Here is a 22,657-nt window from a genome sequence, read left to right on the forward strand (position 1 = left end):
TAGTGACTCCACTCAAGGTAAACTAGTGCAAGCAAGGGCATTCACAATAGAAAATAACAGGAACTCTCATGAAGAGATTAGATTTACAGCCAGAGAAAATGGATGGATGAAACCAGCATCTGTCTGTATTTGTGGTGCTACATCCCGTTGCTGTCCCAGTACATCAGCTAGGATCACTTGAGCTTCAGTTCACCACCAGCAGCTCTGGGAGTCATAGAAACATAGAATCATAGAATCGTTTAGGTTGGAAAAGACCTTTAAGATTATTGAGTCCAACCTAACACTGCCAAGTCCACCAATAAACCATGTCTCCAAGCGCCACATCTACACATCTTTTAAATAGCTTCAAGAATGGTGAATCAACCACTTCTCTGGGCAGCCTGTTCCAATGATTGACCACCCTTTCAGTAAAGAAATTTTTCCTAATATCCAATGTAAACCTCCCCTGGCACAACTTGAGGCCATTTCCTCTCATCCTATCACTTGTTACCTGGGAGAAGAGACCAACACCCACCTCATTACAGCCTCCTTGCAGGTAGGTGTAGAGAGCGATAAGGTCTCCCCTCAGCCTCCTTTTCTCCAGGCTAAACAACTCCAGTTCCCTCAGCCGCTCCTCATAAGACTTCTGCTCCAGACCCTTCACCAGCTTCGTTGCCCTTCTCTGGACACGCTCCAGCACCTCAATGTCTCTCTTGTAGTGAGGGGCCCAAAACTGAACACAGTATTCGAGGTGCGGCCTCACCAGTGCTGAGTACAGGGGCACGATCACTTCCCTAGTCCTGCTGGCCACACTATTTTTGATACAAGCCAGGATGCTATTGGCCTTCTTGGCCACCTGGGCACACTGCGGGCTCATATTCAGGCGGCTGTCAACCAACACCCCCAGGTCCTTTTCCGCTGGGCAGCTTTCCAGCCACTCTTCCCCAAGCCTGTAGCGTTGCATGGGGTTGTTGTGACCCAAGTGCAGGACCTTGCACTTGGCCTTGTTGAACCTCATACAACTGACCTCAGCCCATCAATCCAGCCTGTCCAGGTCCCTCTGCAGAGCTTTCCTACCCTCAAGCAGATCAACGCTCCCGCCCAATTTGGTGTCATCTGCAAACTTACTGAGGGTGCACTGAATCCCCTTGTCCAGATCATTGATAAAGATATTAAACAGAACGAGCTCCAATACTGAGCCCTGGGGAACACCACTTGTGACCGGCCGCCAACTGGATTTAACTCCATTCACCACCACTCTTTGGGCCCGGCCATCCAGCCAGTTTTTTTACCCATGAAGAGTACACCCATCCAAGCCATGAGCAGCCAGTTTCTCCAGAAGAATGCTGTGGGAAACAGTGTAAGCAGCAGCACCCAAGCACATTTACACTATAGTAGTTGTTACTGTTATGTAAAGACAGCTTACTTGGTCTCAAACTTAAGAGCTGACAGCAGAGCACTTAAGGCTCTATGGAGCCCTAGGCAGCGAGGGGCTACAGTGTTTATCCAACTTCTTGGGTGTATTTTCAGTTTATAATGAAATCCAAACTGCTACACCCCTCCAGTAGTACTTGATGTAACTAGCAAAGGACTTCTGTGTATACATATTCCCAAGAGTCATGACTTGCAGGACTTGGATCAAAACCTGAAATACACTACAAGCTAAAAATATTACAAGACAAATCCCTTCTAGGAATTAGCACCCTTCAAGAAAGATCTGAAACAAGTTGCTAATTCTCCTGGACATTAATAAACTATTCTTTTCCTCTGTAGTAAGACAAACATGGTTTCCTGAAGAAAATCATCCCCCATGTGTCTTTAACTATTAGCTGATATAATGGATCTGACAGCCAATGGAATTTGTGCCTAGGAGAAGTCCTGACTCTTTCCTGAGAAATGAATAAATCTTTCATTTACCAAGCAGACTCTATATATAAATAGAATGGCAGTCAGTAAAAAGGAGGTGGTCTTCTGGGAAGATAAATAGCTGGTTGCGTTCCTGACAGTAGGAAAACAGTTCAGAGAACAGTACTTTCATATTTTACTTTAACAATGGAGAGGTATTACCATGAAAAGCTGTTTTCTGAAGTAATGTCTGTCTACCTTAGCCTAACCCATTTGGAAATAAAATTCTAAAATGGACAATGGCCCAGATGATGGTCATTTCCCTTGTAAAACTTGGCCCCATGCAGTTTCAGAGCAAGTAGGACCTGATTCACTTCTCATGATGCAGTGTATCTATTTGTACTGATTTCCATGGGCTTGCTCTCTATTTTCACCAATTCTAATGGTCATCATCCCTGTAGCATTAGAGCTGACAGAGGCTCAGTACTGAATATTAAACAGCCCAGACATTAAATAATTCCGGCTTGGCTTGTTTCTACTTTCTCTGCTTTGTCTAAGGTTTTCAAGACTGACACAAACTCTCTGAGTATATGGATGTTCTCAGCCTCTTAGATGCAGAGACTACTGTTGAACAAAATTGAGCTTAAGCCAGCTAGGGTCATAGTAACAGCACTCTCAGTTGCAAAAAGGTTTAGATAAGCTCAAAGACTTTTCTGGTAGCATTCAAATTTGTTTCAAGCTTCACAACAGTATTGCACTTGAGTCAACCTATTGATAATCATTCCTCTGAGCTTTGATTTATAAGAAAAACAAAGGAAATTTTGCTATTCTGAGGGGTAGTTATAATTCTCTCACATGTCTCAGTTTGATTCTCAATTAATTATATAAACACAGTTTCTTCTTGGTTAATACACCCTTCATCTTGTCTTTTGTTGCCTGCACTGCAGTAACATAACTAGAAGGTAAATTTGCCCTGCGCTTCACTCTATGGGAATCAGTGAAATGAGAGGAAGAATAATTTTGGTCCTCTGTCTATCTTTCTGTATGGATATATTGCTCAATATTCAGATTTGGTATTAGCAATTACAATCCCATCCAGCTCAGGGGAATTTCAGCAACTTTCAGTAAATATGGATGTGGTGCAATTACTAAACTAAAACAGTAAATTGAATCTTGTTTACAAGAGGAGGTTGCATTAGCAAGCTCATCTATGGAAATGATATTAAATAAGATTTTAAGTGAATTTTCAATGACTTCGGTTGCACACTTTTCTGGAACATCTCTTTTAAGAATAAGAACTATCCTTGACTGGTATTACCCGAAAAAAGCTAAGCGTTTTTACATGACATGCAATATGACTGACAACCAAAGGTGTGTTCTTTATTAATAATAGAGAAATTTAGAACTCAGTAAGACTAAGGTACAGGAAGTCTGGATATTTAATCAGCAATTTTCTTCTCTTCTACATTTTTCATATTTCATCCTCTTCTTTTTATTAATCTAGACTTTCAACTAAAACTCCCACTGGCTTCATTAGGAGTATTTCAGTGAGGGTGTAAAGAGTAGTGATAATGTTAGAAATGAGCTAACTCTCTTCACATTAGGTACAGTGCACTGAAACCTAATGTCATCCTAAACTGTTAATAAATTCAGCCCATTTCTTAGAATTGCCTTGATTTGCATTTGCTATCCCAGGCCATGCAGTCTAATAACTGAGGTACTAAAACAGTTTAGCAGCTTTCTTTAGCAAACTCTGATTCTGATAAAAGGACACTTCTTCCTCTGAAAATCCCTTATGTGGTGCAACTCGTCCAAGTTCTGGACAGCTGCTCTGGCAGAACTTGCTTTTTCTGGACTTTCTTCTAGTCTGAGAAAATGTGGCTCTGAATTTCACCATTTCTGATGACATTTACCAATTCAGTTGATTGTCAGAATACTTGGGCTTGATGTTTTGGTGGGGGAGAATGGGTAGGTAGACATAAGCATCTTGCTGTATTCCAAAGAGGAGGGACAGAGATTGGAGTTATATGAAATTAATTACCCCAAAAAAGGCGAGAAGTATGGTCTGAAGTTTTTTAATCTCCTTTTAATTAGAATTTGTTCCTATCTAATGCTATATGACAGTCTATGAGGAGAAGATAAAACTGGTCTGATTCCACCCTTGCAATGTATGTGAAATCCAGGTAAGTACACAGTGGGTACACCACAGAAGTGGTACGAAATAAATTGTCCCAACTGTTCCTCAAACAAGGGGAAGGAAAGCAGCATACCTGCTACCCGCTTCCATTCCCTGAGGCATCCTCCAGCGTGGGAGCCTCTATCAGACAGGAGTCTGGAGTGGCAAACAGGGCAGTTGCTCTGTCAGCATTTTGTTGCCTTTTTTCACATTATAAAACAGATCACAGGTTAGAGAGGAGAGGAAAAGTACAGGACTAATAGGAAGCTAAATGAGACATGACAGATAGGGCATGCACTAGATGTGAGTGTACAAAGCTTATTCCCACTTGGTTCCCTTTAGGAATATTTTGTCTGAATTGTTTTAGAAACTCTGACGTTTCCCAGAGCTGCTGTGCTATATTGAGTCAGTCTTAGGAAGGTCTGCACAACATAAAAAGTTAAAATAGGTAAAACTTCCTTGTTGTGGTTTCCATTTAAAATGTCCAGTGTCCTGTGATATGACTGCCAAATATTTTTGTAAATATCTGAGTTTTCACATGGCTCTTAAGAGGCTTAAGTAAATTAACATAGCCTCATTGCCATCTCCTATAAATGGGTAGTTAGATGGAGAATGTTGGTCTCCAGGATCACTGGTGTAGGTACATCTTGTTTGGGGAACTTACTCAGATTTTCCCGACACAGTTCTGTTCATTACAAATTTGTAACACTCAGGAGTGCTGGGGTTTGTATCAGCTAGAGATGAATGAATGAATGCTGCCGCCTAAAGATTTTCCCTCCTTTCCTCCCTTCACATGGGGAACTTCTACTGTGACATTGAATCATTACAATTGATTCTTCTGTTGACTACTATGGAGTTATACCAAGTATAGTTTACAGTCAGTGTCCTAAACTATCTAACAACTTTTGCAGGTTTCTTGGTTAGATAATTAATAGCTGAAAGCTTCTTTGAGGTTCAGTCCTAAAATGCTACTTTGGTATAGGAATGGATATCCATGTCATCTTTTTGTCAAATGTCCATTTTTTCAAGCTTTTCTTTGCAACATTCTACGGTTGGACTTGCTGATCTTAAAGGTCTTTTCCAACCTATATGATTCTGTGATTCTGTGCTTCTTAACATTTATTTATTCATCTTTTCCCCAGCTTCTACTTTTGTTCCTGCTGCAAAGAAAGTCTGTTGCAATGCAAATCCTTGCAGGACTTCAGCCTGGAAAGACTTATTTATGTAAGAACTCCCTGCATGCTCAGGTGACTTTAGTGAACATCAGCAGATCTATGAGAAAGGGTATGGGTTACCCACATGTAGGCAAGGCATCATCCTCTCCCTTGTCACAAGCTAACTGGCATTGCCTATGCTCAGGGATGGTAAACTCTTTCTTCTAGTGTCTAGGAGAATAGCTGAAAGATCTAGATATTCAGCTGAGTTGCTAAGAAACATAAAGAATTTTAAAGTATGCAAGGTTGCAAGGCTAATCTAAAGTTAGACTAATACTGTGTAGCAGCTCCATGGCAACCAGGAGTGAACGGCATGTGAGGTGAAAGTAGAGGGGAAGACAGAATAATAATCAGCAATAAATAAACCTTGACAGGACTTAGTGCGATTATGTTGTCAATGAGTTAATGAATGCTGCTGCCCTGCTGTAGTTCAGCTAGGTGGCTGGAGGAGAAATCTTATCCTTGCAGGTCCAAAGGAAATGATGGATGACATTTTAAAAGTAAGACTATAATGGACAACTCTGTGGCTGCTGACTACTGGAAAGGGGCAAATGAAGGAGAGAAGATGACCTACATACACGCCATATAACAAAACATTCTCCTTCATTACTTAATATCCAGAAACAAATTTCTATAGCAGATCTAATAATTGTGGCCTCCCTTTAAAGCTCTTACAGGTGTGATCTGTTTGCTGTGTTATTTCCTCTAAAGTATAGTGTACATCATTTTGCCAGTACTTATACTATTTTACATATGTGAACTACCTACAAAACATAACCTGGGTACAGAAGTCAGTTTAAAAAATCAACTTTTATCAATTATTGTCTTACAGCACTGGATCTTATCAGTTAATGTTCATGCTCCCCTGTAACCAAGGGACAAGGCCTCTGACTGAGGAGTTGTTGTCTAAATACCCTATGGACTAGAGGATCAGTGACTTCAAGCTTCATGGCCAACATCATGGTCCAGCAGCAGAGCTAACATCTTCTAGCCTCAGCCTTGTTCCTCAGACTCCAGCATACATGAGCTAGTACAGTGTCTCCTGACATGCTGAATGTCATGAGCAAAATTCTCCTGAGTGGTCAATAAAAAATCCAGCAATACCCCACTCCTGAGGTTCACCCACTCACAAAAGGTCTGATTTTGTGCTCTTTGAACTCAAGATCAGTTTATTAATTCATTCTGTTGTACTGGATAGTAAATTAAAGCACTTCTGAAAACATTCCTCCGTCCCAGACTGTCCCTAAAATTTCACCTGAAATCTTTCTGGTTCTCTTCATAAGGACTCCTTGAGAAGATAACACTAACAAATGATTTGAGGTTAGTACTGTGCGCCGCAAAAATACTGAGGTCAATGTTCCTCACTCAGGCATCGTCAGTCATATGCTTCTGAAATTTGCATTTATGCAAACAGAAAACTGAGATTAGGTGACCCTCTCAACTTGACCAGCATGGATGTATGCATGTGCATGAAGTTACATGAATTTTCTCTGGGTCAAATCAGGTCATGTTTATTTGTGTTTCACAGCTGAGTGCAACTACAGAGTGGAGATCTGAGCTCCAGGTTGTCTTCTTGTCGCTTCGCACACATCACAGGCATGGGCCCTACATGGCAATCTACATGGAAATGCCTTCTATTTGTCCTACCTGAGCTGTAGTGCTTAATATGTTCAGTCCTTGTTTTCTATGCTTTTCTGCTGAGCATTATGGAAGCAAACAAAACAGGTACAGTATAACCACCACCTGCTCTTGAATGAAATGCAGTCTGTGAGAGTTATGGGTACCAAAAGCTGGCACTCTGGAGTGTCTGAGACATTGAGACTCCTATTTTCTGGTTGTGAAACAGGGGCGTAGATAAGCATAGCAAAGGACCCTTTCCAAGTACCTGTTGCAACGTAACATTAGGACATCTTAGAAATTGAGTTCTTCTGATTAAACATGGATGTTTCCAGTGCAGACATCTACACCTGACCAAATCGCTTTAAACTCCCATTCAAAGTCATCACTGAGTGGACCTTCCATCTTAAAGCAGGTGCATACAGTTAGTCAAAGAAATCACATCCTTGACTTCACCAACTGTACTCACTGTATCTCCACCAAGTGTAATGAGATGCTCCCAAATACTGCCCTCACAGAGTTACAGTGTAATTCTTTTCACTGTACCCATTCAAAAGATAATGAGATACTATTTTATCTAGAGATTAGGATTTAGAGAATGCTCTATTTTCTGTTCTTGAAAATAGAGAATTTAGCGACCAACTTCACTTGGGATTAACCTTGGACATTTTGGCAACCCGGCACCTAGTCAGGTTTGATAAGGTTTTCCTGCCTTGGTTTCATGACACTATAAGTTTAAAAGAAGTAACAAGTGATCTATTTATATGACAATAAATTATTTGCTTAAGGTTACACAGAGATCTGATCAGCAGAGATCTGATTTCAGTCTCTTGCAGCCTATAGATGTCCTACAACTGCTCCATCCTCTTACTGTTTTTCCCTCTTCAGTGCAGTGACAGCAATATCACTTCTGTCCATTGGGAAAGCTGTGCTTCCTGACAGAAGAGCATTTCACTGGCTCCTACTGACCTGGAGACTCATTAGGAGGAGAAAAAAAATAATTGTGAAAATATTGAGTTCAACTCAAAGCTTGCAGAAGTCAATAAAAGTCTTTCAACAAGTTTCAGTGAGCTATGGATCAAGTCCAGAATGTTCAAGCAATAAAACACTCTGAAATTCACATTAGATAGTCAATGGTCCATGATGCCACATGTGGAAGTTCTCTTAACACTGTAGAATTAATCTATTCCATGATGACAGTCAAATATTTGTTATAACCAGAGAATCAAGGATGCGTGAGATTTTAATGTTTTAGTCTTAAGTGCTTTCCCTGAAATGTTTCATATTTTCTATGTTATAATCTACATTTCCCACACTTTCTATTTAACACATTTAATACACTGTTAATGCTGAGTGGTAGAAATACTTAAGGAAAAAAAATCACCCACGAACTTATTAATGAAAATAAAAAGAACAAAAAAGTATTTGAATCAAGTTATTCAAAAAGCTCTTATTTTAATGTAATTGAGTAATTATGCTAAGTAAATAACAACTGACTTAGAAAAGTACCTAATTACATTTGCTGATTATAAATTTAAATCCAGAGAAGTTGTCATTATAATATTACTGCATAATGTCATTATTATTTCAAGACTTGGAAAAAAAAAAACCAACAAACCATCACAGAACTTGATTGGAAGTGTGAGGAAATAATCCATTGACTTCCGTGAGTTTTCAGACAAACCCTGCTGCTACAGGTTGTGAGGCAAGATCCTCTGGGTCTCATAGTACAGGCTAAAAATAGATGATTTATTACCCTTAAAGGAATCTGCTGAAAAATTTGGTGGAAGAGCAGGATGCTATTTAAAAAAGTGGTTAGCTTGAAAGTATTTCCAGCCTGGAAGCTTCATTGCCTGAAGATCTCATACGTGATACACAGAGCTGGCTTATTAGGGGAAGAAACAACCTGCTATTTTAAGCCTGTGAGGACTGTTATCAAAATATTTCCAGCCCTTAATTGGCTCTCAGCATTTTAACCTTGCAATGACTAACTAAAAAGAAGAGCTTAATTTTTAAAATTCAGTTCTGCTTTGAGTATTTTTTCCTTTTTAAAATGTTTCCTTTCAACATATTAATTTCTCCAAAGTAACCATAAGCCATTGTCAGCAGAGATGTCATTCCCCCTGTCTGATAATATCCTCTTCCTTCACCTTTGCAAGAGGCTTTTTACAGATTAATTATCTACCCATCACTCTGTTTCCAGTGCACTTTACTGAATCTGGGTTTAAGGGTTATTTTTCTCTCCTTTTTTAAAGAGGTTTCTTCTTAATTTGGAAGCTGCTGCTGCCACGAGCCATTCTTTCACTCAGCTGCACTTCCCAGGTCTGAAATTCATCCTGGCATCTGCTCCCTGAAACCTGAGCAGATGGAAGAGTCCAGGAGGGAGTACTTGTGCCAGCATAAGGTACCTTTATCTTTCTCTGGTAAATGTTCTCCAACGGTAAAATTCAGCCCCAGATAAACCTGTCAGAAAACCTATAGTAGTTAAGGGAAGGGTTTTATAAGTATATACAGTAGGATATAAATCTTGTGGAGAAAAATAAACAAGTTGTTAGCTAAACTACAAAGCAGAACTATATTTTACAATGTATTTATGACAGCATTGACTCACTTTCCTTTTAACTATTTTGTAATTGTCCAGCTGATAACCTTAAGTTTGTTGCAGGCGCCCTTACATGGCTCCTGAGTAAGAGGGGGGTAGATTTGCTATATACATTTTCAGGAAAACCCAAGCAAAATAGGCAGTTGTCCTGTATATTTAAGAATATAAGGACAACTCGGTGCAAACATATCCAAAGACACAGTACACCTTATAAGATGGAGAGAAAAGAAATTCATTATTTTATATGTTTCTTTGCTCCATCTTGCAAAGCAAACCAGTGACCCTGCATGGGTAGTATGAATCTTCTCTGCACCAGATACTTGGGTGGTGAATTGTGTCTTCTAACGCACGACGTCTTCTGAAGGTCCCTCTGGGATGAGCTAGCCCCATACCACTAAAAACATGGTTCTGTGCTTTCTGAATTCACTAAATATGAATCTGTATTGCCTAAGAGCCCAAGCAAAATTCATTAGTCAGGGAGACAGGCCTGGATGCTGGCTGCTGAGATGAGCAGAATGAGGGACATCAGTTTTGCATGGAGGCTCTGCTAGAGGAATAGTAGCTTTAGCTATATATTATTACATTTCAGCTGTTCAAGTTTCCTGTGTTTCTTTTAGATGGAGTACAGTACTAACCTTCACATGGAGACCAATACTGAATCCTGGGAGTGAAAGGCTTGACGAGAGGGATCTGTCTAATTGATGAGGGCATTCCCACTTTAAACTCTCTCAAGAGTAAATTTGTTTTAATGGTTATTGTTCCAATTGTGCAAACAGACAAACAATATTGATTTTACTTCATGCAGGATATAGCATAAGAAAACATCAACAAACATCTCCTATAAAGCACAATACCTCCACTTCATGACTGAACCATTGACAATAGCATTCAGGTCAGGAATTAGTTCCCCCCATTATGTATTCCCTGTATTTCTTGACTTCTTAACATCCTGCCTTTACAGCTTTCACTGATTTATACTGTCCTTGTTGTGTAGTGAAATAAGCATACATGCCAACTTTTAATTGACTAAATACCCTTCTGTCTCACTTGACCGGTGGTTAGTGCTTAAGCCATAGTATCCTCTAAAGGAAGAAGTGCTGGTCTGAATAGTGTGGGTTACCCTCCGTCCTACAGAGGCCAAGATATGAGTACAACACTTGAGAAACATTTGTTGATATTCTCTTAGGACCACCCTTCCCCTTGTGCTCCTTGGAAGTCATCTGCAATTTTAAAAAAATAATATGAATTGGCATATTTTGATCAGGAAGAGCCCAATGACTAGTGATGTTCTGGGGAAGGGAAAAGGAAAAGGTTGCTTATATTATATTATCAAAGAATTAAAAAATATCCCAGTTCCATTACCAGGATTTTGTTGTTAAAGTAATAACTTATTTACCTCTTTGCATTTATAGCTGAGCAATTAGACCAGGGTTCTGGAAGTTGTGCTCTAGTTCAGCTGTTGTGTTGACTTGCTTTGGGACTTCAGAAAAATTGTCAACATTTAGGTGTAGACAAAGGAAGATAAAAAAGTTTGGTGGAAGCACTAGGATTTCCATATTTCTTCTGAGTATCCAAGAGAAATATAATGAATCTTTGTTCCTGTTTTTTGATTGGTCACATTGAGATAATCAGAAGTCATTCTCTGCCTGGGTTTGTCCAGCTGTCTGCATTTATTCAGACTATGATAAAAAGTGTCATCTTTTATTCATCCTTATTAAAAAGAATGTGAGTAGATTTAAGAATACAAGGTGTTTCCCTTATACTGTCTGAATAATGAAGATTATTCTGTCCACTGAATTTCATAACCTTTAGCACACTAAACCAAAGGATGTTATTTTATCATTTTCTAAGTGACACTTAGAATTTTTGCTTAAAAACTTCATCCAATAAATTACTGAAGAAACCATATTCTTACAATCCTCATCTAATAGGAAGATACCATTCCCATGCCATCTTCCAGTTACCCATCTACTAGTTCAGTTATCCCTGGAAAGGGGAAAATATACCTTTTATGGCCATCCACCTAAAGAAGGATGAAAATAACTGTCCACATGGGATCACATGGAGGAAAAATCTTGAGTGATATGAACAATTTTGTTTTGACTTCAACAACAGTTAAAGTCATGTGAGATGAATTCCACCATGGCTGCCTTCATGCTTCTAGTCTATTGCAGTGGACTGGGCATGATTAGCCACCATAGATTTACCAAAGACAAATCATGCCAGGCTAACCTGATCACCTTCTACAACAAAATTATATCTTCTGTTGACATGGGGGGAGCAGTGGTTATTGTTTACATGGACTTCAGCAAAGTGTTTGACACTGTCTTCCACAGCCTCTTCCTAGAAAAACTGGCAAGATACAGACTGGGTGGTCTGTGAGATGGATAGGAAACTGCCTAAAAGTCTGCACTCAGAGGGTGGTGAACAATGTTTTTTACTCAGGCTGGCACCCAGGGATCAATAGTGGGCCCCATGCTGTTCAACATCTTCACAAATGATCTGGATGACAGGATTGAAAGCACCCTCACCAAGTTTGCTAATGACACCAAACTGAGTGGTGAGGTGGACATGTCAGAAGGCAGAGCCATCTTACAGAGAGACCTGGACAGGCTGGAAGAGTGGGTGAAACCTGTATGAAGTTTAACAAAGATAAGTGCAAAGTCCTGCACCTGGGATGACATAACCAAAGGCTCTGTGTGGATGGGGAGCAGCCTCGCTGAAAGGGACCTGGGGGTCCTGGTGGACAAGAAGCTGAACATGAGTCAGCAGTGTACTGCTGCAGCAATGAAGGCAAATTGGATTCTGAGCTGCATCCAGAGGGGCATTACTTCCAGAGATGGAGACATGATCATCCCGCTCTACTCAGTGCTTGTCAGGATGCACCTTGAGTACTGTGTCCAAGTTCTTGTCCCCACAATTCAAAAAAGATGTGGACAGATGGGAGAGGGTCCAAAGATGGGCCATGAAGATGATCAAAGAGCTGGAGAATCTGCCCTGTGAGGAAAGACTGAAGGAGTTAGGGCTTTTCACCCTGGAGAAGAGAAGGCTTAGGGAAGACTTCATCATAGTATTCCAGTACTCAAAAGGGCAGCAACAAAGATGACGGAGGCTGTCTCTTCACAAGGAGCCACACAAAGAGGAAAAGGGGCAATGGGTACAAGTTGCACTGAGAGAGGTTTCATCTCGACATAAGAAATAAATATTTTACAGTGAGAACAATCAATCACTGGAACAACCTCCCCAGGGACGTGGTAGAGTCCCATCGCTGGAGGTTTTCAAGATGTGACTATACAGGATGCTAGATAAACTAATCTAGGCTCCCTTTCCCATGAAAGGTTGGACCAGATGATCTTTCAAGGTCCTTTCCAACCTGGGCTCTTCTATGATTCTGTGATATGACTTTGCCTCAATCCCTTGCAGTGGTGATTTAAAACAAAACTTCTGACCTACTGCTGTAGAATATGTGCATACCCAGTTAGTAAGTCACATCTCAGCTGATGATTAATGGCAATATGCCACAGCTGGACCTTAGCTGAAAATTGTGTGGCTGTAGGACAGATCCAGAAATCCTTAATGAATTTTTGCCAGACCATTCTTCTAAAAAACCACGGTGCCTGTTTACCAAGTCATTTCATTCAGTGGGAATAACGGCTCCAATGAGACTTCTGAAGATTAAAACATTTGACCAAATAAAAGGAGAAGGATCAAATTCTCCTAATCATCCCACAGCTGAATGGGCTCTATAGTGCTGATACTAATAGACAACAAGCAGAGATAACTGAGAAACAAATGAAGTAGTTGAAAAAGGATCCTTATAGTCATTTTCCCACCTGATTTTAATGTAAGCAAGAATCCCATCTGGGTGAGGAGCAGCTGAGCGGTTCCCAGCAAACACAGGCATGGATGGGCAGGGAACTCAACCTGTGTTTTGTGTTACAGATGGCTCCTGCAATTTTTACTATTTGAAGTATCATATTGTCCTATGTTCCTGAGTCTACAGGGTCCCAAACCTGTTCATTGCTGGTTTTTTAATGGACAACATTTTCCCCTCCATTTAACCAGTGGAATAAGGTCTTAAACCAGGAGCTCTGTGAAGCTGAATTAATTTGTGTCTTTGGAGGACTCTGAAGCACTGTGGGGAGACGTGTCTTAAAACTGCAAAGTATTTTTGCTGTTACAGTCAGACTCTCAGAGGAGCGATATGAAAATCCACTGGGGATGTAGCAGGCTTCAGGATATTCATCCCAGAGTGCTTTTGCTCATAAAGAGACTGGTATTAAGCATTTAGTTACACTGATCTGCCTGATAAACCCTACGCAGGGATGACGTCAGTGGGCACTGGGGAATCCTAGGGGCACACGGCTGCACTCGGGACCATTCCAGCTTGACCAGCAAGGAGATGGTAAGTATGCAGCAACCCTCCAAGTCCACAGACTTTTGTGTCCACAAGGAAAATGCTCTCTTCCTTACTAATGCTCTTTGGCACCAGTGAGTATAATTGTGCGGTCCCCAAGCCCTTGGGATAAGGGACTGGAGAGACTGTAGCCCATGACGTGCTTTCACAGGTTCCACATAAAATAACTGAGAAAAGCAAGTTTGTTGTCATTTGGATCAAATTCCCTATGTAGGGGTCTGCACTGAAAGACTTTTAGGGTTATATGAATCAAAAATAAGTGATAAGATGACCTGTAAACACTCCCACCTTTACTTAGAGCAGAAATGAGCCTAAGTTGCTCTGTTTAATGAAATCTGTGTTACTTCTCGTACTAGAGGGCTCTGTGGCTGGACACAACAGGGTGGCAAATACAAGGTTAGTGCTCACAGATTTTGTAAGTGGGCTGGAAACTGCCACTGAACTAATGACTCATTTTCTCTAGCTGCAGAACATAGACAGGAACAGCAGGTGTTTATTTTTTTTCCTTCTGCTGCTGTATCATTTAGGAAGAAATATGTGTTGAAAGAATGAGAAAATAATGAAAAGATAAATTCTTTGGACATGACACAGCTAACTTGTGATAAGCTGATGAAGAGCAACGGAAGCATCAAAAAATTCAGAGCAAATAAAGTTTACAGAGCAGTTAAAAAGAAGGAAAGTTTTTCTTTCACACTCTTTAACTACAGTAAATATCATCACCCACCGCCCGCCCAAAATGATTCTGCTGTTCGCCTTACAACTGAGAAAGAACCACAGAAATCCTAGGTGATAGAGGGGATAAAAACAAAGCACAAAAGATTAAGTGACTCATGCAAGATCACTCAGGAAATCTGGCAGAGATGCTGCAGGGTTCACAAGTTCTGTCCTATTCACATCAGTGCAGAAGTGTTAGACATCCAAGCAGGGTACTACACAGACCTGTTTAGAAATGTTCTGGCAAAATATTTTTATTGGAAAATTACCGTTCTTTGCAGCTTTTCATATGACTACAAGAGTTTTGCTGAAACTTTGGCCAGAAGAGATTCTTTAGACCCAAGATGGAAATTCTAGTCAAAACCAGAGTATGAAACAGCAGCTAGCCAGTGTCCCAGAGTCTGACAGTGCCTTAAGATACAGGAAAATCAGACCAAATCCCTAATTCAATTAATATTCCACTACTTATGAAGGATGAGACAGCTGTAAGAGGAGAGCCTAAGACAGCCTGGAGGGTAAGATATTAAGTGTAAGTGCAGGTTTTCGTATCACAGGTTCTCACACTTAGCCACCAGATAGTGACTGTACTGAAGGGCTCTCGCTGTTGGTTGCTGTAGCTGATCAGTTAGTTGGATTTTTTATGTTTTTAGTTTAGTATTGTTCTTTAAATGGGAAGAAATATTGTCATCCTGAAATACCATAGAACTTTCCTATTTTCAACTTTAAAAAATATTCCCCAGTCAGAGATAGTTGTATCCTACATTTCTTCCCCAGGTTTAGTGCTAACAATATGCTTAGAGTCATACATGAAAGAAGGTCTAATGGGCACAAAAAGCGTGCATGCTTTTACAAGTTCAACCTACTACATCTTACAAACAAGCCCTGTCAACGCACAGTAAAAATGTCTGTGTCTTGCACACTTTTGGTAGCCCATTTTGCAGAGGTACTTGCTGTAAACAGCTTCTGACTACTCAGTCCTCAGCAAATAGTGCCTGTACATACTCAGTGCTCCTGCAGAAAGCTTGGAAGAGCTGAAAGCTTGGATAAATTTCCCTTCCTCTTAAATGTGCTTCTGGGTCATGGTGGTTTATACTGTTTCCAATCTCTAGATGGTAATTTATTTTCAGTGCTTAAATCAACAGATGTGTTGTTTGTTGCTGTTGTGGTTGCTCTTACCTTTTGTTTTTGAGCTGGGATGTCAAAGTTCCAACTTCATTTCTCTCATGCATTTTCCACATCATTAACTGTTTAAATTTCCTGTGCTTGGACAGCTGTTATTTCTCACTATCAGTTCCCTCCAACGTGGCTGTGTTAAAATGCAGAAACCGTTATACAATCAGAATAGGAAAAAGACCAGATGGCATCAATAACTGCTAATATACCCCCATGTTTATTCTCCAGCATGTGTCTGATAGATGGGGTAAGTGCTAGCCACTGGTATTCTGTTTGTGTCATCGTTTGTTGAGTGTGTTTTTTAATTAACCATATGCACCCAAGGAAACCTTGAAAGCATGAGGACACTTCACATGGTCCCCCGACATACATCCGAAATGCACCTAAGAAATGGCAAGACTTTTAAAACATAAACCCTTTTTCTTTGTAAAGAGGAAATATGTCCCATGAAAAGAAACTGAACTAGTTTCTCTGCTGAATTCCTATTCCTGCTTCTTCCCCAACTGCTTTCTAAGAAAGAGCAGTCAGTTCACCTATTTATTGGTCTCTCAGCTGTACAGTCTCTAAAGCTGTGGTTATGGTATGCAATTCTTTTATCCAAACGCCAGAAGAGTTATCTATATGACCAAACAATAATTGGAGTCACTTTCATTGTTCAATCTTCTAAGACACCTAAGCTCTTAGATGTTTATGAAAGCAATGCAGGATGCAGAGTGTCACACACTGACTCTGCAGTCAATGAAGAGAAGCAGTGGCATCCCTGAAATCTGGGATCCACAGTAAATGACTAAATATGCTATCCTAGCTATGCCTCTCCACCATTCATGCAGTCAGCTTCCATCTGGCAGCCTTAGGTAGCAGGTTGCTCGATTTGCCCTGTGGGCTCGCCGCTGCGTAGTCCTGAATGAGCTGAGGATTAAATGCACCATGTACTCAAAGCAGAGAGGTGACAGTCACGGTAGAGAGATTATTTCTGTCATCTGTGACTACAGGTCATTCTTAGAGGGAAGGGACATCTTGTCATGGCAAAGGGGAAGGCAATTTTATCCAGGTTTTACTGATACTAGTTTGATTCTAACAAAGGGGTTGGGGCAGCCTGGTTTTAGTGGGCTTAATGGGGATCTGAAAGTATGTGTTATTTGCATTCCCTTGTGGCTTTTAGGGCAGGGTTTATATTTCCTAGCTTCCCAAAATTTCCCTAACTAAATTTGGTACCCAGCAATGTAATCATTGACATCTGAGCAAGTTTCTTGTGTTCCTATTATAGTTAATAGAAAACAAGTCCACAGAGTCAATGAAGCTTAGGGTGAGTCATTTAACCAAATGTAGGTATCTACTTTAGGATGACATGAATCACACCCTATGCTTCATTGATTATCTAGGAACCCAAGGGCACCTTGTAAAGACGCTGATGCCACCTTACATTGTCTCATACGGTAGCTTAATTAGTGTGCTTTGCCTCCCACCTTAGTTTCTTGACTTGTGAAAGAGAGATCATACAATCAGCCACTCAGTTTGCGAGACATGAAAATAATGAGTTCATGTTTGTAGAGTGCTAAGGAAATATTAAATCCAACAAGCTGTGCCTTAACGATAGTCTTAACCCATACTGATGAAGACATACTGTTTACATATAGACAGCGAGAGAGCCATAAGCTCTGGTTATGCTAGCAGCCCTTCAGAATGTCTACATGGCTTTCAACATTAGGTATTTTGTAGATAGGAATTTTAGGGCAGATATGTAGGAAAACTTGCCTAGAGTAAAGCAGAAGGCTAGCAGCTGAGCTGGGATAGTGAATTTTTGCGTATAGCTCCTGTGACAATAGCTAATTGTCAGCTATAATATAACTCTGCCTTGAGCAACCTGCGATTCCCTCATTTACTCCTGAGGGAAAACAGCTGATTTTTATGTCTCATTTCCTGTGTTGGCTACTCAATGTCTAAGAAATGCCTCTGAATCTTTCAGGATGAAAAGAGCTAGATAAATACTATTAATTATCATTGCAAGACAGGTAATTTGTTCCAAGATTTCTGCAGTGTTCATGTATCTAATGAGTCAGGGTGTTTCATAACTCATCGGTCTTCAGCTGATATTTTATGGCTTTCCTGTGTCAGAAGGGATAATTGATTACAGTTGTTAAAAGCATGGCTCAGTACAGAATTATTGCTATCATCTATATATTATACAAACATCTTAAAACAAATCTTGGCTATAGTATTTCATCAAGGCAACTGAGTGCGATAAATCAGTGTCTGCAGTAACAGTTGACATTTGTGGTATCAAGCCACCAAAATTGTTCACTTATTCTCCCTGACAAAATTTTCAACAGCAGATAAATTGCCGTGTCCTTAAAGGTGGGGTAAGATACTGTAGACATGAGATAATCTCTGAGGTGATGAAGTCAAATGATAAAACTTTTGATTATAGCCATGTATATAAAAGATTACTGGACAGGATAATCTTTTTAGGAGAGTAACACTACCTACAGAGATTTAATCCATTCAGTAACAGCCTGATTTGCCCTTCTCCTCCCCAAAGTAAGCATGAAAATTACAGTCAAAAAGGCTAAACTGCACAACCACATACAGCTGCCACGGAATAAAGAAAGGCAATCAGGATAGATTGTACAAACACATCAGGAGTAAAAAAAACAACAACAACAAAAGACAAAGGGAGATGTAAGTCTATTTCTTAGCTGGAAAGAAGAACTAATAACAAAATAACAAGAAAGTTAAATTAATCTTCAGTCTTCAAAAACTAGTTAAGTGAAATAGGAGTATTACATCTATTCTTTTTAAGAAGAGGATAAGAGTCCAAGTTAGAATAAGAAAGAACAGGTTAAGGAATATTTCAGTAAATTAGGTGTATTCAGCATAACAGTATATTCAACACCCAGTAACAAGTGGTGTCCCTCAAGGGTCAGTATTGGGACCAATACTATTTAATATCTTCATCAATGACATAGACTGTGGGACTGAGTGCACCATCAGCAACTTTACAGACCACCAAGCTGAGTGGTACAGTTGTTTCACTTGAGGAAGGGATGCCATCCAGAGGCACCTTGACAGGCTTGAGAAGTGGGACCATGTGAACCTCATGAGGTTCAACAAGGCCAAGTGCAAGGTCCTGCACCTGGGTTGGGGCAATCCCCAACATCAATACAGACTGGAAGATGAATGGATTGAGAGCAGCCCTGTGGAGAAGGACTTGGGGGTACTGGTGGATGAAAAATTGGACGTTAGTTGGCAATGCGTGCTCACAGCCCAGAAAGCCAACCGTATCCTCGGCTGCATAAAACAAAGTGTGGCCAGCAGGTCGAGGGAGGTGATTCTGCCCCTCTACTCTGCTCTGGCGAGGCCCCACCTGGAGCACTGCGTCCAGCTCTGGAGCCCTCAGCACAGGGAAGACATGGACTTGTTAGAGTGGGTCCAGAGGAGGGCCACAAAAATGATCAAAGGGATGGAATGCTTCTCCTATGAAGAAAGGATGAGAGCTGGGATTGTTCAGCCTGGAGGAGAGAAGGCTTCAGGGAGATCCTATTGTGGTCTTTCAATATACAAAGGGGGCTTATAAGAAAGATTGAGAGAGACTTTTTACCAAAGCCTGTAGTGACAGGACAAGGAGCAATGGTTTTAAACTGAAAGAAGGTAGGTTTAGATTGGACATAAGGAAGAAATTTTTTATGATGAGGATGGTGAGACACTGGAACAGGTTGCCCAGAGAAGTTGTGGATGCCCCGTCGTTGGAAGTGTTCAAAGCCAGGTTGGAGGGGGCTTTGAGCAACCTGGTCTAGTGAAAGATGCCCCTGTCGGGAGGGATTGGAACTAGATGATCTTTGAAAGTCCTTTCCAACCCAAACCATTCTATGATTCTAACGTTGATTCCTGCTACAAAAAGCAAATTTAATTTTGAAATGATCTTCCATGTATAATATATGTAAAACATCAGTCATCATTATTCCACTGTAATTAGTAGTAGGGGAGCCTGAACTAGAATTCAGTGACCAGCTCTGGCACCACACATTACCAATGTTTCTGAAAATTTTGAGAGAGTGCAGAAGGTAAAAAAATAAACAGGATAGCAAGCAATGTGGTAAGTATGACCTATGAAAGAATGAGAAAGAAGTGAGATTAGGGGAAAGTATGACAACAGTCTTCAAATATGCAAAAAACTTGTATTTCATGTTCTCTGTGAAAAGAACAAGAGGAAATAAGTAATAATTTGTAGCAAAGATTACTTCAGCTACAGAATGTCATGTATGAGGATGGTGACACTGAGTGACAAAGTATGCTGCAGACTCTCGTTCACTGGATGGCTCTAAAAATGAATCAGACAAGGTCAGCATACCTAAACATGGAGATTGTCAAAACAATCACTCAAGGACCCAGATGGTTACAGTTCTGTTCCCCAAATATATTCTCACTGTTTTGTGTGGACAGAGGAGAGAGGGCAAGGGCTAACAGATGGGCTCTGCTCTTAAGAAGCTATAACTGGATCCCATACAGATTATCTGAGTTACACAAATGGACCATTTTCAAAGCACTCTTATTGCCCTGTTCGTAGGGGAGCTAATATGGAAGTTGTCAGAGATAGTATTATCATGTGAAAGGCACTAACAAAGAGAGGCTGGATTAGCCCGGGTTTGCAGCATCCCTTCAGTTGCCATCCAGAGGCTTCTCCTATAGCACAGAGAAAGTATCGTGAGTGCATTCTGCCTGTAAGTAGGAGTAATCTACTGAAGAAGTTTGCTCATTCTGACATTTTTGTAAAGGCAGGTTTTCATAGGCATTAGTGTAAATCTGACACCTAGTTGATATTAATTTCCAGTGGAACGTGGTGATTTGTCATGGGAATATATTTATCTAATTTTAATCAAAGGCCACTGGAGAAAGTATATCCTCAGCTAATATCTCAGCCCCAGGTTCTCCTCCAAGCATTCTGCTCTGCCTGAGAGCCCGTATCTGCGTCCTTGCATCTCCTGGGAAGCTTCTGCCAGTTGCCCCGTTAATAGACTCCCCTGCCTGATGCAGCACCTTCCTCACCAGAGCCCATTCCTGCTCACCCCTTCCCTGGTCTACCTCTCCTTCAGGCCACTTCACTGCCTTTAAGCCCAAACAACCATAAAACACAGCTATCCTTCTCTTGCTGTCTTCCAGCCTCCAGAAACCAGGGATGTGGAAGTGGCTAATTGTATATGGCATCTTGCTGGACTTGAATGGCATTGAGGAAAAGCAAGCGTGATTCAGCTAAGGGCTATTTGGGTATGTCAGCAGTTACAAAAACTCCATTTGGACAGCACAGGCAGGAGAGTGTGAAATGATGTTTCTTTAGAAAAAGTGTGAGGCCCTTGAGGTTATTTATTTAGTTATGTGTTCATTAAGTGCAGTGTTGCCCAGAAGTTATTTTGCTTTCAAACCTCTGATCAGCACGAGGTCAGTCTCTACATTTGCTTCCCTGCTAAAGGAATTTGTTAATCCTATGATATTTATGCTGAGTTTTAACAGTGTTGCTTCTTTTGGGGTTGCTTCTTTTGTGACACAGTATTTTGTTTTGTGTTTTGTGTGAGGTAGATGCATCAGGACAAACCAACTGTGGGTCTGGCTACTTGGACAGGAGAACATAGGGGATCAAATCCAGTATCTCTGCCTCCCTCATCCCTACAGAAAGCTGCTCCTAATTTTCCACCTATACTGCCTTCTACCTAAAACCACTAAGAAAATCTATTCCATGTATTTCCTGGTAGACTGTATCTGAAGATTTAAATAAATTACATTAAACCCCTTACAGTGTGTAAAGAAAGGCAAGCCCAGTCTACTTTCTAGCATGCTTTCACCTGAAACAGGGCATACTTTTATTGAGGAAAAGACCCTTCAAACTGCAAAAAACATTGCTACCAAACAGACCTATGCATGAATTTGAAGAAGTAAAAAACAAACAGGGTACAGTAAAATTCTGCCTCTTTTCCTTAGGAGAGGACAGAAAAAAAATACTATTGTGTTCAGTGGCAGCTCCTTGAAGAAGCTGGAGATATGTTTGGAAGGATGTGTGGAAATACACAGCGTAAAAGACGGTGGAAGATAGGCATTATGAATAAAAAGAGGCATCAAAGTCCATTTTTGACACATATCTTCTAAAGTTCAGTAATTTTGTGGCTCTCAAATAGCCCAAGAATGGACTGTCATACTGCCAGGTCTCAAATGGTCGACTTGACAAAATCCTTCAAACCTACTTACCTACCGCATGTATGTGGTATCAGACCCCTATCAGACCCACCTACTTATTTTATAAAGTACTTACTGCTTTTCTGTTGAAGACTAGTGCAGCAGCTACGTAATTTTAGTTTTCATTCCTAGCTGAGGAATTCAGAGTGCTTCACACTAACTAATTAACTTACCCTTTGCCTAAAGCAACAAATATCATTAAATAGAATGGGCAAGAAATCTGTTCAAAGTTACGCAGTAGTTTTGTGACTTGAAGTTACAACTTTCTACGGCTGGATAAGGTTTAATCACCAAGCAAGACCCTATTTCATGAACTCAGTGGTAAGACAGTTGCAGATCTCAGACAGAAACTTTTAAAAGGCCCTTTAATTAAGATGAAAAGAATGATTGCCCTAATCAAGAGAGACTGTGGGCATTTCTCCTAACACAATCAGCAGCAGCTGCCAGATCAGAATGCACTTTCCTGGAACAGTGTTTCCTCTTGCAGGGAGTTGTTACGTAAAGACCTTACGAGGAGCAGAACATCTCTAAGGAGCACCTCCGCATTGCCTAATTACACATTCAGCAATAGCACACGCTAACACAACCTTCTCTCCTGGTCGGAGATATACAAGCATAAAGTAAATAACTACCCCTGCCTGAGCAAACTACTCATCTCAGGACTGAAAACCCTCATGGGGAAATCAGCGGAGTGACTC

This window comes from Mycteria americana, chromosome 2, assembly GCF_035582795.1.
Source record: "Mycteria americana isolate JAX WOST 10 ecotype Jacksonville Zoo and Gardens chromosome 2, USCA_MyAme_1.0, whole genome shotgun sequence".
Lineage (NCBI taxonomy): Eukaryota > Metazoa > Chordata > Aves > Ciconiiformes > Ciconiidae > Mycteria > Mycteria americana.